This window comes from Callospermophilus lateralis, chromosome 1 (assembly GCF_048772815.1).
Source record: "Callospermophilus lateralis isolate mCalLat2 chromosome 1, mCalLat2.hap1, whole genome shotgun sequence".
Classification (NCBI taxonomy): domain Eukaryota; kingdom Metazoa; phylum Chordata; class Mammalia; order Rodentia; family Sciuridae; genus Callospermophilus; species Callospermophilus lateralis.
Window position 1 is genome coordinate 73,102,154 of NC_135305.1, and position 6,000 is coordinate 73,108,153.

The window sequence follows — 6,000 nt, forward strand, 5'->3', positions numbered from 1 at the left end:
CTTAACCTAAGTCAGCCTCAATTTCCTTTCTCATGAAAAGTGGATAACAACCACCCACCTCACAGAGGTATTAGCATTTAACCAAATGACATGCACATAATATATAACAAAAGATCTCAATAAGGGTTATTTTTCTTTTGCTTTTATAAATATGTATTTAAGATGTATTTGTAGCATTTAGACATATATACAATATGTATTCTGGTGTGGGGAGTATACAAATCTACAAATATTTCAAAAGATTATGTGGGTGGCTTAATATAAAATTCATGATTGTGTTATTTTGGGACTCTGCTGACATATTAGAAAAATCTAACAGAAAAAATTCAAAGAAAATCTTTGATGCTGCAAAAAAAGAGACATATTACCAGCTTTGTATCCTGAACAGTTTAAAGTCAGGATTTTGAAACTGAATTAGTATTTTATTTTATTCAGTTTAAAAACATTAGGTGAATTTCAGTTTTTTTTAATTTTTTCAGATATGACTTTAAGAACACCTTTACAATAAAAGCTGGCAGATTAGGTGAAGATGAGGATCATGTATAAGAACAGGATCTTTTTCAACATAAAATTTTGAATGTGAAGTCATCAGGCAGGTTCTATTTTCCAAGAACAATGACTTTAATATTGTTCTCACATGGTTTTATAGAACCTGTTATAAATGCCTTTAAAAGATTATTCTATGTCTCATCCTCTTTTACTTGTAGGACGTTGACTTCCTTAACCAAGACAGTGGGCAGTAGAAGTGAATCTATATTATTTCTGTGTCTACCTCATAAAATGTCACTTTAGTCTGTCTGTCTCTTGGAAGCTAGCCAACATATCCTAAGAAAGCCCAAGCCAGTCATGTGAAGACCAACTAGAACACTCTTAAAGGTTTATCTTGGACCATCTTTCTCCCACATGGAAAAGCCTTGTGTGGGTACCAGGCATCAAACTTAGCTAATGCCCCAATCAACAGCCAATCCCCAAATATGCAATAGAGAAGTATGACAAGGATGTCTTCAGATGAGTCTAGCCCAACCTGTCAGGTACCACATTCTCCAAGCTTAGAGTCTTCCCAGTTGAGGCACCAGACAAGTGAAACAGAAACAAGCCACCTTACCACTCCTATTCTAATTTCCTGACCCACCAAATCCTGGAGTGTGATAAAATGATTGTTTTACAACACTAAGCACTGGTGGTTTGTTTGAAATATTAACCAGAAAAAGTTACTTAGGGCAATGTTTGGAACATATAGGAAACAAACAAAAATACCACTGTCATTGGTATTGTTATATTTTAGCATATTCTGAATGAAATTTGTGTGTGGGTTTACCTCTTAATTTACCATGCTTACATTATATGATCAGTTTCATGTTGTCTATCAGTTCTCATCTCCCTCTAAAGAAAGGATTATGGTCTTTGGAGTGGAGCATAAATAGTTCATCTGGGTTTTCTTCTAACTTGGGACTTTTTAGTTGTGGATTTCTGGAAAATTAGGACTAGAGAATAAAAATAAAGGGTGGGGGAGAATCTACATTATTACTATGTTTTAGAACGGGGTAAATATTCCAAACTCCAAAACAAAAAAAAGTCAATTTTGTAGGCCATATTTTGCCAAGGAACAAAGCATGTTTTTGATTTTTAGAAAAGATTTTCCAACACAAACTTAAACAAAAATGAATAGGAGAAAGAATGAAGGAGGAAAAAGAATAAAGGAGGATTCTTTCCTTCACCCTTGGGATGCAATAATGATTAAGGAAAAATGCAACTGAATGCTTATTCTCAATCTGTCTGACCTGGGGCTTTTTCAACAGAAACAGATATTTCCTAGAATATTGATCATTGCAAGTTAATAAATTTATCTTTGAAAGGTTCTGTGCCCCATTTACAAAAGCAGAAACTCACCCCCCCCAAATGATTTCACATCTATTAATTCCCTTCGTGAAGAAGCACTGACGTAATACATATTCAGACTTTTTACTGAATTAAGAATGTGGGTGCTTACCAATTATACAATTTTCTTCTATTCATTAAAAAATAATAACTCCAGTCTCAGGCACTTCCTGGAAATTAATGATTACTGGCAAGGAACTAATATCTTTCAAACCTGTAATCCCTAGAAAAATAATCTACATTAATTCTGTTATCTAACTTCAAGATAGAGTACACAACTGCCTAAGGAAAATTACTATTGACGGACAATGGGGACCTTTTTACTGAATGATATTTGATGTCCTCTCTGAGAAATGGCAATGCTTGCAATAATTCCACCATATAAAACAGAGTTGGATTAAGTTTATACACAGACATAGATGTCAACAATAGAAAAACATATTTTGGCAGTATATCATTTTTTTTTCTTCTAAAAACCTACTACCTTAAACTTTCCTCATATATTCTGGTTCACCAAAAATACCACTGAGAAATACTGACAATGTGATTTTGCCCTTCAGTTTTCTCTATTGTCGTTAATATTAAAATATAAAATGCTCCTTTTCCTTGCTTGATAAAATGTTAATTTTTTGTTAATTACCAAGAACATGTATTGAAGAATATTTTAGCCACAAACTGCAAAACTTTTTAGAAGTGAATTAAGAAAACTTTTGGAATATAAACATTGTTCTCTAATTTTTTTAAAAAAAAACAGCAATTACTATGAATTTCACATGATATTCTAAAAGCAAACATACTTTGTCTCCACCTCTCTGGCCACTGCATTACCTCAGACATTTATCATATCTTGATTCAAACATATGTAACAAACTCCCTTTGTCAAATTATCTGCACTGTAAAAGTCCCTCAGTATTTATGACCCCCACATCTAACCTCCTTTAATGGTCCTTTATTACTTAGAGGTTAATGTTCAATTTGCAGAACTAAACACGTATAATTAGACCATAAAGTCTACACTGGTTAAGCATATGACATTTTAGGATAGTAGCTTTGGAGCTGAATCTGTCCTAAAACTGTCACTTTCATATGTAAATTCTTTATGCATGATTTTCATCTTGGGCAGAATGATAATACAAATGATCTCAGAAGGCCTAACTCTGTTGCATAAGGTCACTAGTGCCTGCCACATCCCCACACCAATTACATTGGATGGCTGAACTTAAAGAAGGGTTATGTTTACATGTTGTGTTTTCATTTATAATCTACACAAGTTTATCTCCAGAATTGCAAAGCAATCAATTGACTAAAGAAATTAGTTTACTGTTAATGGTCTACTGAAAGAAAAATATATTTAAAAGCTTTATAAGCAAAGAAAGACTTAAAAATATTAAACTCTGAACTGGAATACTCATATGATAGGGTGTAATACATTCAAGAGAACCTGAGGTACAGCCCTCTAAAGAAAGGAAACACTGACAAACGGAACCACATTATAAACATAGGTTTCCAAAAACTGATATTGAAAATAAATTACTTTTTAAAAATAATTCAAGGTGTGATATGAGATTGTAATATTTTACATCAGGTCTATCTCATAAAAGGTTGGTAAGCAGCAGCTTCATGGAGATCAGTGAAGAAATAATGTACCTTGGGCTTGCCTGGTTAGAAGGGACTAAATTTAGCAGCACTTGGAAGTCCAGAGAGCCTACATCACCCTGTGTAATCTACTTTCAACTAACAGATGCCTCTGTCAAGGTTCCTGAACAAAAATATATATCACTTCAACTTAGGTATAGTTCTAATTTTGAGGCATCTGTTATAAATGCATGTCTAGGACATACTAGAAAAGAACAAAGCACTGAAATTTTCATTAGGTAAATCTATTTCCATTGGCCAGCAGGAATAACTGATACCTCCCACCCCACCCCCACAAACACACACACACACACACACACACACACACACACACACCCCACACATGATTGTACACAGACATGCACAGATCTACTCGCTCACGTGAATGTATTTGTTAGGCTGATAAAGGTTTATGACTTCCTTGTCAGTTATAAATGATTACACTCTTTAATGAATCTCTCATATGTTGCTTTATTTACCAAAAGATTGTTTTCAATACAATATTTTTAGGAACCTCAGATTCTCTCCATCCTTCATTTTTTTGTTTTCATATTAGTTCCTAAATTAGTTCCTATTTGATGTTCACTAGATCTGACCTTTGTTATAACTTACTTTCTGCTCTGTGAAGCATGCCTCACATGTATCTTGAATTTTTTGTTAAGTAACAGGCATAAACAATAGATACAAATTTTACTGTGAAATGTGTATTATATTAGATAATACATAAAAATATTGTTATTGCTAAGTAATACCATTGGTGTTTACTGCCAATATACTAATTTATATGATCAAATGAATACCAGTAATTAACATAGAGATTCAAAGGCATTTATAGGTTTGGGACTATAAATGTCATATTTATGTCATATTTAGTGATAGATCTAATCAGGTATGGAATGTTCTTATAGCATTCGAAATACCTTTTAAAAGGGAATTCAGAAGTGAACCATTTTTAACTAATGAATTTTCCTCAATAGCCTCCTGAGGCTTATTTGAGAGTTGAAATATTCTAAATTAAAATTTTTGAAAGTCAGTGGAATAGGAAACACAAAAATCCTGAACTCTTCTTTGAAAAAAAAAGACTCTTATATAAATATAAAAATATAGTGTTTCAATTGATCTTTATTCAATGGGTAAGCATAGATATTTTTCCACAGTCACACAAACTCACACCTCATGGGTTGGATCTTAAATGTCCCTCCAAACCCATAAACTGAAAGACTTAGTCACTACATTGTGGGGCTATTGAGAGATGGTGAAACACTTAGGAAATGAAGCCTAGTGGAAGGAAGTTGGGTCACTGGGGCATGCATGCCCTTGAAGGAAATATTGGAACCTGAACCTGTCCTCTCTCCTTTTGCTTCCCATGAGATGAATAGATCTCTTCTACCACACATTTCTGCCATAATGTACTATGTCACCATGGCCCAAAGTGGTGGGGTCAAGTGACCATGGATTGAAACATCTAAAATCATAATTCAAAATAAACCTTTCCTCCCTTTAATTTTTTCATCTCAGATATTTTGACACAGTAACATAAGCTGAAAACATCATGTAAATTCAAAACAATATCAACACTATTTATTATTTCTGTACTTCCTTTATTCTTTTAATGAACATGTAACATACATGGTATGAACACTGTATAGCATCATTTTTTATCTTAAACTTTATGTACTTAGATCACTCTGCCCATCTTTTAAAACAACTTGCATTTTTCTCAAGTTTTCCAAATGTATCCATTAATATGGATATGCATATGTAGCTCTAGATCACTGATTATCATGATGCAGAGTAAAAGTATTCATTGTATAACACACATGATTTATTATTCTGATTTTTATTTATGTAAGTTTAAACTATCTCTAATTTCTTATTTTTAAAATTAATTATTCAATAAACATTCCATATATGCCTCCTGGGAACATAATTATCTATGGTATTGCTGTATTTTAGAGTATGTTTTAACATAAGCTACTCAATTTCTCTTCAAAAATAACTTATTTTAGTTTAAGTCTTTGCCCATAACTGTAGGGGACATATTCTAAGGCAAGCCCCCAAAGTTGTACTTCTATAACTCTTTCCTTGAGTATGAGTGGAGTCTCTGACTTCTTGTTAACCAAGAGGACTTGGTAAGTAGGATGGAACATCATTCCCTTGATTAGATTACACACCATGTCATGGTTGATGGGATTTTGAGATGGGATGAAAGCTGTTAATCAGTTGACTTTAAATTCATCAAAAAGGAGATTATCCTGAGTAGACTCAATCTGCTCAAGTGAGTCTTTCAAAAGAGGGCAAAGAGGCCAGAGAACTGAAGCAGCAGAGGTACCCCCCTGCATCCCATCTTCTATTTTGGTGGGCTTCAAGAAGCAGGCTTTTACGAATTCTTTAGCCTCAAGGAAGTACATTCTGCCAACAATCTTAAGGAGCAAGAAAATGGATTTTTCTGCAGTACAACTTCCAGATGAGAACACAGGCCTTAAA